General features: G+C 44.1%; 1 protein-coding gene across 1 annotated transcript in view; it reads left to right on the forward strand.

Annotated features, from left to right (window-relative positions):
- LOC133383916 (uncharacterized) overlaps positions 1 to 12,414 on the forward strand; it is a 210,644-nt gene that overhangs the window by 179,722 nt on the left and 18,508 nt on the right. The gene's annotated exons all lie outside the window — the stretch shown is intronic.

Raw genomic sequence — 12,414 nt, forward strand, 5'->3', positions numbered from 1 at the left:
CATTCAGCCCATTTCAGGCATTTTGCTACGATGCTGGAGAAAGAGAATGTAGTGCTTTGCAGTTGCCTAGTATCTAAGATCGAAGAATGGATGGGAAGCACATGGGTCTCAGTGGCGCAGGTGCATTGGAGCTAAACTGCCTGAATGCTACAACACGCAGGAAGCAGAGCAGGAAAAAATGTTTGCACTGCTCCTTCTGCCAAAGATATAAAAAGTCATATCGCTCTTCTGCAGATTGATGGAAATGGTTTAAAAACAAAGTGTTTGTGTCATGCAGGTATGTGCATCTATCTTACGGACTTGATTCTCTCCATAATTTTTGTTGTTGTTTGTGGTGGTGGTGATGGTATGTTTAAGATGTTTCTTTGCTTTGGAAGATTTTTTTTAAAACCTCTTGCAAATCTCCCCCCATGTGCATGTTTGTGGGGGGGAAACCCCTCAGCCAACAACAGTTTTCCCAAATTGGGGGATTGGTTATACTCACACCTTTTGAAATCGCTACTAGATTTCTGTTGTTGCACTCACGCCTCTTCTTCCAGTGACGGTGAGACATTCCAAGGGACACAGCACTTACCCAGGTTTGGTCCCCCTTAGAAGGCAGTTGCTGCAAGACAGAGCTAATGACCGAAGCAGGAAGAGCATCCCAAAATGCAGTTAGCCCCGAAGTGAGCTCTCTGTGCCTCTCGTAGACGGAACTATTTTGCATCCAATGCTAAGCCTATGGCTCAGTACAATGCGCAGGTTCTCTTCCGGTCCTGCTGCCACACTGCTATGAGTTTGGCTTAGCATATTATCCAAACCCAGCTTGTGGTTTGTGTCTCTCCAGACAATACAAGAGTTTGTAACCAAGATTTGTTCTTGGATTTACAGCTCATCCTTTGTCTGGAGGAGATAAATCATGAACCCGGGATCGCACAACATGTTAAGCCCAAACCATGGCTTAGCTCACAGCAGCTCAGCAGCAGCAAGATCAGAGGAGGAACAAAGCAGCCACAGTCTTCTCTCTGAGGACCTGCATGTTCATGCTGAGCCATGGTTTGGCTTAGTGTTACGTGCAAACCAGACTCAAACTGCAGTTTATTGTTAGTTTCACACACAGACACCTAGGCCGCTTTCAGACTGCTGCTATTTTGCAGGAGAGATTCAGTTGTAAGTTGGCAAATTCAAGTTGCACAATTAAAGTGGATTTGACTCTTGCATAAGAGACAGGCTTTTAAAAATTGGACTTTTTGTGGTAAGGAAAGGGCTAGGGAAATTTACTGGAATGAGTCGGATAACAATTGCTTAATGTGACATCCTATAACCTCTTTGCAAACAAATCAGAATAAACGCTCAATAAACAGTGGACATTGTATAACCTCCCCACACACTTTGTGCAAACTAACCACAATCAATGTTCTAGAAACAGGTCATCTGAAAGTGACCCAAGATTATAACATACTGGCCAGCAGTTGTGGTGGTGGGGAGTTACCCCCCTTTCTAGGCTTTTAGGTTGTTCCTAGCCATTCATAACACCAGCTTCAGAGCAGCCAATCTCTTTCACAATCAGCCAATCTCCTTAACAAAAGAAAAGTATTTGGCAGTTTTGGCAGGCCTGTTAAGGCAGTCTCTGGTGTCCTCTGGGATCCATTAATTGTCTTTCATCCAAGCTTCTACTCTTACAACAGTATTCTGAATGGGATGGACCCCCACCTACAATGTGAAGGTTCTTCCCCCCATTACTGTCTCTGAATTACTTAGAAATGAACCAAACTATTTCTTCTTAAAGTGGTTAGAAATAAGTCTCTCAATATGTATTGTGACATTGAATTAAGCAGCAGATATTTATATATAGTAGGACAAACATTGCCAGTGTATTCATTTGTTTTATGCTTTTTATCTCAGTTTTCCTTCAGTGAGATCAAGTTTGTAGACATTGGAGGGAGGGAGGGGATCAACCCATTTTATCTTCTCAACTGTGGGGTAGATAAGGTTGAGAATACATGACTGGCCCAGGGTCACCCCATGAGCTTCACAGTTAAGGGGAATTCAAATCCAGTTCTCCTTTCTCGAAGCTCAACCATCTAACCACTACACTATCCTAGTTCACAGTTCTTTGTTGCCTGTTTGCATGCTCTGGTCCCTTAGCTATTGGTTAAGTTTCTGTGATGTTACACACTGTTCATAAAAATTCCAACTCATGTGGAGAAGTGCTAGTTTTATAATGCATACACATAGCACAGCTTCTATGAGAGAAGTTAAAGGTCAGTTTGGCAGAGGGAAAAACCTCTCAGGATGTGGTATGTGTATCCTGAAACAGGAAATGAGATGGCTAATGGCAGAGTTGAAGCTCAGAGGGTGGGGGAAGGGGCTGGGGATAAACTTCTGGTGGTTAAACGGGGTTTATCAGTGGATTGTAAAGAAGCTCTTCTTAGTACATAAACAAGCCATCTCTATTTGTTCCAAATAAAAGGCTTCATGTACTTCATGTTCAGGTGCCAAATCTATTCCTAGCAGCAATTAGGGTTGCCAGGTTCCTGGCCTGAGACTGATCCTGTATCTTTAGGAGAAGAGAAAGTCAGCCAAGTGTAGGTTTTCTTGCAACACTGTAATGGGAAAAACCACAAGGTGGAATTCTCCCTTCCCCCTACACAACTTAGAAAGATACAGAAGACCTCTTGGAGGCTTGGCCTGGCAACCAAGAGATCTTCTGTATCTTTACAAGTTGTGCAGGGGGAAGGGAGAATTCCACCTTGTGGTTTTTCTCATTACAAGGTTGCAAGAACACCTGCACTTGGCTGACTTTCTCTTCTCCTAAAGATACAGGATCAGTCTCAGGCCAGGAACCTGGCAACCCTAAGCAGCATTTGTAATGCCCCCAGCAGATGCTGAAGGCTTTGAGTAGCCCTCTGCAGCAGACTGGGGTAAATTCTCCAATCATGGGGGTGGGTGGTGTTGGGGGGCCTTAATAAAACGCACAAGACTTATCTTCCCTTACCCCCACATTTTAGCCATGTAATGTCTCACTTCTTGCTAGCATTTTTAAAAACAGTACCTAAGAGGGCTGTCCCCAAAAGCTAAAAGCAATGGGAGAAGGGGGTGATCCCCTTGTATTTTGAGCAGCAGTTGTTGTGGTGGGATTTTGGGGGGGGGGAGGAAATGTGTGTATTTGCATTTTTGATCTGCAAGCTCCGAGTCCAATTACAGACCAAGATACAAACTGGATTTGTTTGGTGTATCTTCTTCATACTGGTGTTAAGTCTTTGCAATGTTTACAGAAGTTCGTACACTCTGCTGTGCTGTGTGACTTTGCTGAACTGGTAAATAAGCTGTTTTTACCAAACTATGGAGCAGGTTTTACCAAACCCATGAAGCTTAGTTGTAGAAGAGGGCTGATGTAGCCTAGTAACTAAGCATGTAGGGGAAATTCTCAGTTCACTATCCATCTCTACTTGAACTAGGTAGGTGGCCAGTGCTACTTCTTTTTTAACCTCATTTCTTTTTCTGCAGCTTGGAGATAATTATGTCATTGATCTATCTGACAGGGTTGGTTTGTTAGGATTCATGAGAAGCCTTTTGAGTACTTGAAGTGTGGCATATAAATTCTAGATGTTATTATGTAAACTGACAGTGCAACTTTGGGGTCCTCCACACAACCGTGTTTATTGAATATTGATCCTAATTTGCTTGCACAAAGCTTATATAGGCAAGCTAGACTACGCCCAGTTTTTACTGATCATTCATTCTAATTTGTTTGTAAAGAGGTTATACATCAGTGAGCATTCATCCTGATTTGCTTGCGTGGTCTTTGTACATCTTCCCATTAATCATTTGTTCATCCCACACTTTTCAGTGCATTTCCCTGTTCACTTTCCTAACACAAAAAAAATATCCTTTTTAAAAAGTGGATTTGTTGCTCTGGGGCAGGGGTTTTTAACCTATGGTCCATAGACTCAGGTGGGCTTCAGAGGGTTTGAGAACTGGGCACAAAATAAAATCAATTTCCATTGCAATAAAATTATTTGCATTTATTTATTTATGGGCGTCCATAGCTATCATCAGATTCTCAAAGGGGTCCATGACCCAAAACAGGTTAAGAACCACTGCTCTGGGGTAACAGAGTGTTTTAATCCACTTTAATTGTGCAAACCTAAATTTCTCCCACAAAATACTGACCGTCTAGAGATGGCCTTTGGATAATGGTTGTGTGGTTAGGTTGTATACTGTGTGCAGTTAATAACATTTCAGACCCAACAGGCTAACACTGCTTAATTGGCTATACCAGCTCTTCTTTTCTTTAAAGTAGATATTACTGTGCCAGGCCAAATAGATCAAGTGTCAGATCCAAATCCAGAACATAGCAGCATTTCGTGGACATAATGAGACAATAACCATTGTAACTACTAAATGGGCTGGTTCACATGGAGGTTTAGTGTGAATCTGGCGCTTCTTGCAGACCTGTTTAATTTGCAGTGTCTACATGACGTTTCAGACAAGGCAAAGGTAAGCCACTGCTTTACCCTTTAAATGCGCATCAAATCAATCCAATTCTTATCTGAAAAGAGAAGGAAAAACCATCTATGCTTCGTATCTCTAGGGCTTGCAGATGCTTAGATCCGATGCTTTTGTGAGTCCACGCCCACTCCCTCCCACTCCCTTTGGTCATGTCATTTCCTGCTGGCTCCCGTTCTGCAAGCCTGCTGCAAACAGTGCTTCTTTTTTTTTTCTCCCCTAACTTGTGCAAAAAAGCATAACGCTGTTCAAACAAATATTTCTATTTCTGCTGGATTCTGAAAATACAAACACTGGCACTTGAGGATTTTTTCCTTTTTTTAATGAAATTTACTCTGGAACAAACTGAACGTGCTCAGTTGCCAAGGTAACCAGAGGAAGTGGTAGTTTGACCTTTAGAGGGCGTGGTCATTAGGAAATTGCATGATTGACCCTTTACCTTCAGTGTAAACGGAAAACAGTGGATTGGAAGGTGAGAGTGTGAACCTTTAAACTCTATTGCTGCCCATTTGTTACCGGTCCAAGTTCAAGGTTCTAGTCTTGGTGTACAAAGCCCTATGGAGCTTGGGACCAGGATACCTGAAAGACCATCTTACCCCTTATATGCCCAGTCGATCCCTGCGCTCTGCAGCTGAGGGCCTCCTGCAGATACCATCTTATCAGGAGGTTCGTTCTGCACAACATAGGAAAAGGACCTTTTGTGTGGTGGCACCTACCCTGTGGAATTCCCTCCCTTTGAATATTAGGCGGGCGCCATCTCTGCTATCTTTTAGGCGCCTATTGAAGACCTTCCTCTTTCAACAAGCCTTTTAAGTTGAGACCTATCCCAGTCTGTGTCTGTGTTAGAATTGCTTTTAATATGTTTTCTCTAATAATGTGTTTTAACCCTTTTTTAAAAAATGATGTTTTTAAAGCTTTTTAAAAAAATGTTTTTAACCTTTTGTTTTAATGTATTCTAAGGTCTTTTTATGATGTCTTAAAGTGTTTTTAGCATTTCTGTTTGCTGCCCTGGGCTCCTACTGGGAGGAAGGGCGGGATATAAATCAAATTATTATTATTATTATTATTATATTTTGCAATGGGAAAAGCTTCATCTTTAAAATGGAGTTCAGCTCCTGTGTGAATGAGCCCAATGTTTGTTTGTTTGTTTGTTTATTACATTTATATACCGCCTCATAGCCGAAGCTCTCTGGTTTACAGCAATTAAAAACAAATATACACATTTTAAAACACAAAAAACAATTTAAAAACACAATTTAAATTTTTTTAAAAACAATTTAAAAACACATGCTAAAACGCCTGGGAGAAGAGGAAAGTCTTGACCTGGCGCCGAAAAGATAATAGTGTTGGCGCCAGGTGCACCTCGTCAGGGAAATGTTGGCAGATATATGAGTATTTTCTGTCTTTGCTTGTACTAATGTGGGTTTGAGTTTTGAAAAGTAATCCGTAAAACAGTAATCAATAATCATTATTGGTAACTTATAATGAAATGTTATTTTTCTCCACTAATTATAACTAGCATTTTGTTAAGAAATTAGTTTGCTTTGTTAGGAAAAGACAAAATAATGAATTTAGTATTAAGGCCACATTCACACTGTACATTTATTCCACTTTAAACAGTCATGGTTTCCCCCAAAGAATCCTGGGAAATGTAGTTTGTGAAGGGTGCTGAGAGTTGCTAGGAGACCCCTATTCTCCTCACACAGCTACAATTCCCTGAGTAGTTTAACAGTCAGTCCTTTTCCCCAGAGAACTCTGGGAATTGCCGGCCTGTAAAGGGACTATGACTTTCCTAACAACTCTCAGTATCCTTCACAAACTACACTTCCCAGAGTTCTTTGAGGGAAACCATGACTGTTTAAAATGGAATAATAGTGTAATAAATGTACAGTATGAATGTGGCCTAAGTGGACTCTTAGCCATCTTGGGTGTGGTATAAGGGCCAAGCCACACCCACCTGCCCTACACCTGATTAGGGCAGGTAAAGTTGTGGCAGGGCCAAAAAGGGTGCTGCAGGGCATCTGCAAAGATCTTTGCAAGACGCTTTAAAGCCCCTTCTATCAGCTGATTGCCAGGGTTTCAAAGTGCAATGTAGGGGTCTCTGCAGGCACTGACAGTTGGAGATTGAAGAGAGCCCTGCACCAACAAAGTCTCAACAATCAGCTGGGATTGGCTGCATGAGGGAGTTCCCCTTCAGGAAGAAGTGTGCGTTCGGAGTGTTGAATACAAACTGCTTTCTGTGGAAGGGAAGGAAAGTTTAACCGGGAGGTTAGTCAACTAAAAGTAGCATCCTGTACATGTTCATTCAGAAATAAATTTGACTGTGCTTGGAGGCCTTCCTCCCAGGTAAGTGTGCATCAAATCTACTCTTAACATATGGCAGCTAGGTCTGTCTCATGCAGCTGGACCCCATCAATCATTACTTCAGCAAGGAGGGGATGGGAGGGACTGAATCCAGCTCCCTCCTCCAGACTTCAACAGCCAATCAAGATCAGCTTTCTAAAGGGCTGTATGAGCACAGACTCACCTGCTAGATTGGTAGGGGAATTGTGCATGGAATATCAGTCCTGCTAAACTGGTGAGACCAATTTAAACCAGTGGAGCTGAGAATTAAGGTAATGTTTATTTGTGCCATTGGTTAAAATAAGAAATAAACATGGAATGTTAAGAAAAGTATTTCCTTCAAGCAGTGAGTAGTGCATCATTCTTTATTTTATGCCACTTATTAATCTGCTCCTTTGAGATGTTTATTTTCTTGTTTTAGCATTTACTGTTATACAGTATTTTATCATTGGGAACGTTTTCTAAAGGGTAGGATATTAACAAATATTAAATTGTAAGCTTTTAGTATCTCAAAAGGCACTGATACTGAGTCTTTGGTAATATACAGATACAATTAGGACCTACAACGAAATGTTGCAGTGTATCCCCAGCCCCAGCAGGAGAGCTCCTGGTCATAGCTCTAATCAGTCTAGAATGGAACCCTTCCTTATAGTGTTGTTCAGACTTCATGGGTGGATTTTTAGGGCTGCAGAAGGGATAAAGGGCACCTTTTTAACTTGTCTTCCTCAAAGGCCAGGGGTGTGGAATCTCAGGCCTGGGACCAAATGTGGCCCTCCAGGTCTCTCTCACTGTGCCTCAGAAGGACCCCCAGGCCACCCCCTCCTGTTCCCAGGTCACACCCTTCACTGTCAGTGCTTCACATCTTGCATGTTTTTGCCTGGCTGGAATGCGCCCTTGATCTCTGCTAATCCTTTTGCTTGTCGGGATGGAGGACTGGGCGGAGGCAGAGGAGTGTTGACTGTGTGTTGAAACTGGTGAACTTGGGCCAGTCACTGCCTCTCAGCCTCATGAAAACCCTATTCATAGGGTCCAGTCGAAATCTGGCTTCCTGCAACTTGAGCCCATTATTCTGTGTCCTGCACTCTGGGATGATTGAGAAGAGATCCTGGCTCTCCTCTGTGTGACAACCTTTCATGTACAGTAGGGCCCCACTTTACAGTGCTTCACTTTACAGCGATTTGCTAATACAGCTGTCTCAATTAAACGCAATTAGACTAAAGCCCCACTCATACGGCGCTTGTTCCGCTTTTACAGTGGTTTTCGGGCATCGCGCGCCATTCTATTCAATGGGTTCCGCTTTAAAGCGTTTTTCACTTTACAGCGGGGTTCCAGAAAGTAACCAGCCATATGAATGGGGCCCTACTGTACTTGAAGAGTGCTATCATATCTCCTGTCAGTCTTCTCTTGTCCAGGCTAAACATGCCCAGTTCTTTCAGTCTCTCCTCATAGGGCTTTGTTTCCAGTCCCCTGATCATCCTTGTTGCCCTCCTCTGAACCTGTTCCAGTTTGTCTGCATCCTTCTTGAAGTGCGGAGACCAGAACTGGATGCAGTATTCAAGATGAGGCCTAACCAGTCTGAATAGTGGGGAACTAATACTTCACGATTTGGAAACGACACTTCTGTTAATGCAGCCTAATATAGCATTTGCCTTTTTTTCAGCCCCATCACACTGTTGGCTCATATTCAGCTTGTGATCAACGACAGTTCCAAGATCCTTCTCACATATCATATTGCTGAGCCAAGTATTCCCCATCTTATAACTGTGCATTTGGTTTCTTTTTCCTAAGTGTAGAACTTTGCATTTCTCCCTGTTGAATTTCATTCTGTTGTTTTCAGCCCAATGCTCCAGCCTATCAAGGTCCCTTTGAATTTTGTTTCTGTCTTTCACAGTATTAGCTGTGCCCCCCAATTTTGTATCATCTGCAAATTTGATAAGCATGCTCTGTACCTCCTCTTGCAAGTCATTAATAAAAATGTTGACAATAACTGGGCCCAGGACCAAGCCCTGTGGTACCTCACTCGTTACTTCCGCCCAGTTTGAGAAGGAACCATTGAGTCTAACACCTGCTCAGTGCAGGAATCCAGCATATACAACAGGTGGCTGTCCAGCTGCATTTTGAATGCCTCCAGTGTGGGAGAGCCCGCCATCTCTCTAGGTCATTGGTTCCATTGTTGTACCGCTCTAATACTTATTTATTTAACTATTTATTTAAGTTATATCCCACCCTTCCTCCCAAAAGGAGCCCAGGGCAGCAAACAAAAACACTAAAAGCACTTTAAAACACATTTAAAACAAAAAACTTTAAAAGATATTTTAAAAAATCTTTAAAAACATATTAAAACAAAACATATTTTAAAAAACAACTTAAACAAAATCTTAAAAAGCAATTACAGCACAGGCACAGCCTGGATTAATGTCTCTGTTTAAAAGGCTTGTGGAAAGAGGAAGGTCTTCAATAGGTGCTGAAAAGATAAGAGAGATGGTGCCTGTTTAATATTTAAGGGGAGGGAATTCCAAGGTGTCAGTGCTACAACACTAAAGGTTAGCTTCCTGTGTTGTGCAGAACGGACCTCCTGTTAAGATGGTATCTGCAGGAGACCCTCAACTGCAGAGCACAGTGATTGACTGGGAATAAAAGGGGTAAGACGATCTTTCAGGTATCCTGGTCCCAAGCTTGCTGTACACCAAAACCAGAACCTTGAACTTGGCCAGGTAGCTAAAGGGCAGCCAGTGCAATTCTTTCAGCAGCAGGGTACCATGTTGGTGATAATCCTGCCCCAGTGAGCAGTTGCACCACTGCATTTTGCACCAGCTACAGCTTCTGGACCAACCTCAAGGACAGCCCCACATAGAGCGCATTACAGTAGTTCATGTACTGGTAATCTCCAGGCTGGATAACAATGATCAGGCTATCGTGGTTCAGAAACGGCCACAGCTGTCTTACAGCCGAAGACAGTTAGGAAGTTTTTTATTTTATTTTATTTTTTATTTATTAAATTTATATACCGCCCGACTAGCAATAGCTCTCTGGGCGGTGAACATAAAATAGTATAAAAATACAATGAATAACAAAATAATATTAAAATACAATCAACAATACAACAAACATTTTTAAAATTAGATCAATGTAACTTAAAATGCTTCAGAGAATAGGAAGGTTTTGACCTGGCGCCGGAAGGAAAGCAGAGTCGGCGCCAGGCGTACTTCCTCAGGGAGACTGTTCCATAGTTCGGGGGCCACCACTGAGAAGGCCCTAGATCTTGTCATCACCCTCCGGGCCTCCCTGTGAGTTGGAACCCGGAGGAGGGCCTTCGTAGCAGAACGTAGTGCACGGGCCGGTTCATATCGGAAGAGGCGTTCCGCAAGGTATCGTGGTCCCGCACCGTATAAGGCTTTATAGGTTAATACCAACACTTTGAATCTAGCCCGGAAACATATTGGCAACCAGTGCAAGCTGGCCAGAACAGGTGTTATATGCTCGGACCGCTTGGTCCTTGTCAGCAATCTGGCCGCCGCATTTTGCACTAGTTGTAGCTTCCGAACTGTCTTCAAAGGTAGCCCTACGTAAAGCGCATTACAGTAATCCAAACGTGAGGTTACCAGAGCATGTACCACTGATGTAAGGTCCTCTTTACTCAAATAGGGACGTAGCTGGGCTACCAACCGAAGCTGGTAAAACGCATTCCTAACCACCGAGGCTACTTGAGCCTCAAGTGAGAGGGAAGAGTCTAAAAAGACTCCCAGACTACGAACCCGGTCCTTTAGGGGGAGTGTAACCCCGTCCAGGACAGGGTATATATCCACCATCCGATCAGAGAACCCGTCCACCAACAGCATCTCAGTCTTGTCTGGATTGAGCTTCAGTTTGTTAACTCTCATCCAGTCCATTGTCGAGGCCAGGCAACGGTTCAGCAAATCGACAGCCTCACCTGAAGAAGATGAAAAGGAGAAGTAGAGCTGCGTGTCATCAGCATACTGATGACAACGCACTCCAAAACTCCTGATGACCTCTCCCAACGGCTTCATGTAGATATTAAAAAGCAGGGGGGACAAAACTGACCCCTGCGGGACCCCATATTGGAGAGCCCGCGGTGTCGAGCAATGTTCCCCAAGCACTACCTTCTGGAGACGACCCGCCAAGTAGGAGCGGAACCACTGCCAAGCAGTACCTCCAACTCCCAACTCCGCGAGCCTCTCCAGAAGGATACCATGGTCGATGGTATCAAAAGCCGCTGAGAGATCAAGGAGAATCAACAGAGTTACACTCCCTCTGTCTCTTTCCCGACATAGGTCATCGTACAGGGCGACCAAGGCTGTCTCAGTGCCAAAACCGGGCCTAAAACCCGATTGAAATGGATCTAGATAATCAGTTTCATCCAATAGCGCCTGGAGCTGGCCAGCAACCACCCGTTCCAAGACCTTGCCCAGGAATGGAACATTCGCCACTGGCCTGTAGCTGTTAAAATTGTCTGGGTCCAAGGAAGGCTTTTTCAGGAGTGGTCTCACCACTGCCTCTTTCAGACAGCCCGGGACCACTCCCTCTCGTAAAGAGGCATTTATCACTTCCTTGGCCCAGCTACCTGTTCCATTCCTGCTAGTTTTTATCAGCCAGGAGGGGCAAGGATCCAGTACCGAAGTGGTTGCACGTACCTGTCCAAGCACCTTGTCCACGTCCTCGAGTTGAACCAACTGAAGCTCATCCAACAAAACAGGACAAGACTGTGCTCCGGACACCTCACTAGGATCTACTGCTATAACTTGAGAGTCTAGGTCCCGGCGGATACATGAGATCTTATTCTGGAAGTGATCGGCAAACTGATTACAGCGGGCCTCCGATGATTCCACCGTGTCCGGAGGGTTTGAATGGAGAAGCCCCCGGACAACTCGAAAGAGCTCCGCTGGGCGGCAAAGAGATGATTTAATAGTGGCAGCAAAATGATGTTTTTTAGCTGCCTTCACTGCTCCTACATAGAGCTTAGTCGAAGCACTAACCAGCGCATAATTGTATCCGTCGGGAGTTCGTCTCCATTTCCGCTCAAGCCTCCTCCTATCTTGCTTCATCGCTCTCAGCTCCGGAGTATACCATGGAGCTGTATGAGCTCTACACAGGAGAGGGCGTGCAGGAGCGATCGTGTTTACAGCCCGGGTCATCTCCGTATTCCACAGAGCGACCAGGGCTTCAGCAGGAGCGCCAGTCCTATCAGCCGGAAAATCCCCCAGAGCCCTTTGAAAACCTTCAGGATCCATTAGTCTCCGGGGGCGGACCATTTTAATAAGTCCCCCACCCTTGCAGAGGGAAGAGGTTACTGAAAGTCTAAACTTCAGCAAGCAGTGGTCTGTCCATGACAAAGGGAGTGTTGTAAAACTCCCCACATCCAGATCACTTTCCCCATGCTCAGTAGCAAAAACAAGGTCTAGAGTGTGCCCCGATACATGTGTTGGACCACTAACATATTGAGACAGCCCCATGGCTGTCATGGAAGCCATGAAGTCCTGAGCCGCGCCAGACAAAGTGGTCTCGGCATGAATGTTGAAATCCCCCAGTACTATTAGTCTGGGGGACCTCAACAATATATCC

The sequence above is a fragment of the Rhineura floridana genome, chromosome 4 (assembly GCF_030035675.1).
Source record: "Rhineura floridana isolate rRhiFlo1 chromosome 4, rRhiFlo1.hap2, whole genome shotgun sequence".
NCBI classification, from domain to species: Eukaryota; Metazoa; Chordata; class Lepidosauria; order Squamata; family Rhineuridae; genus Rhineura; species Rhineura floridana.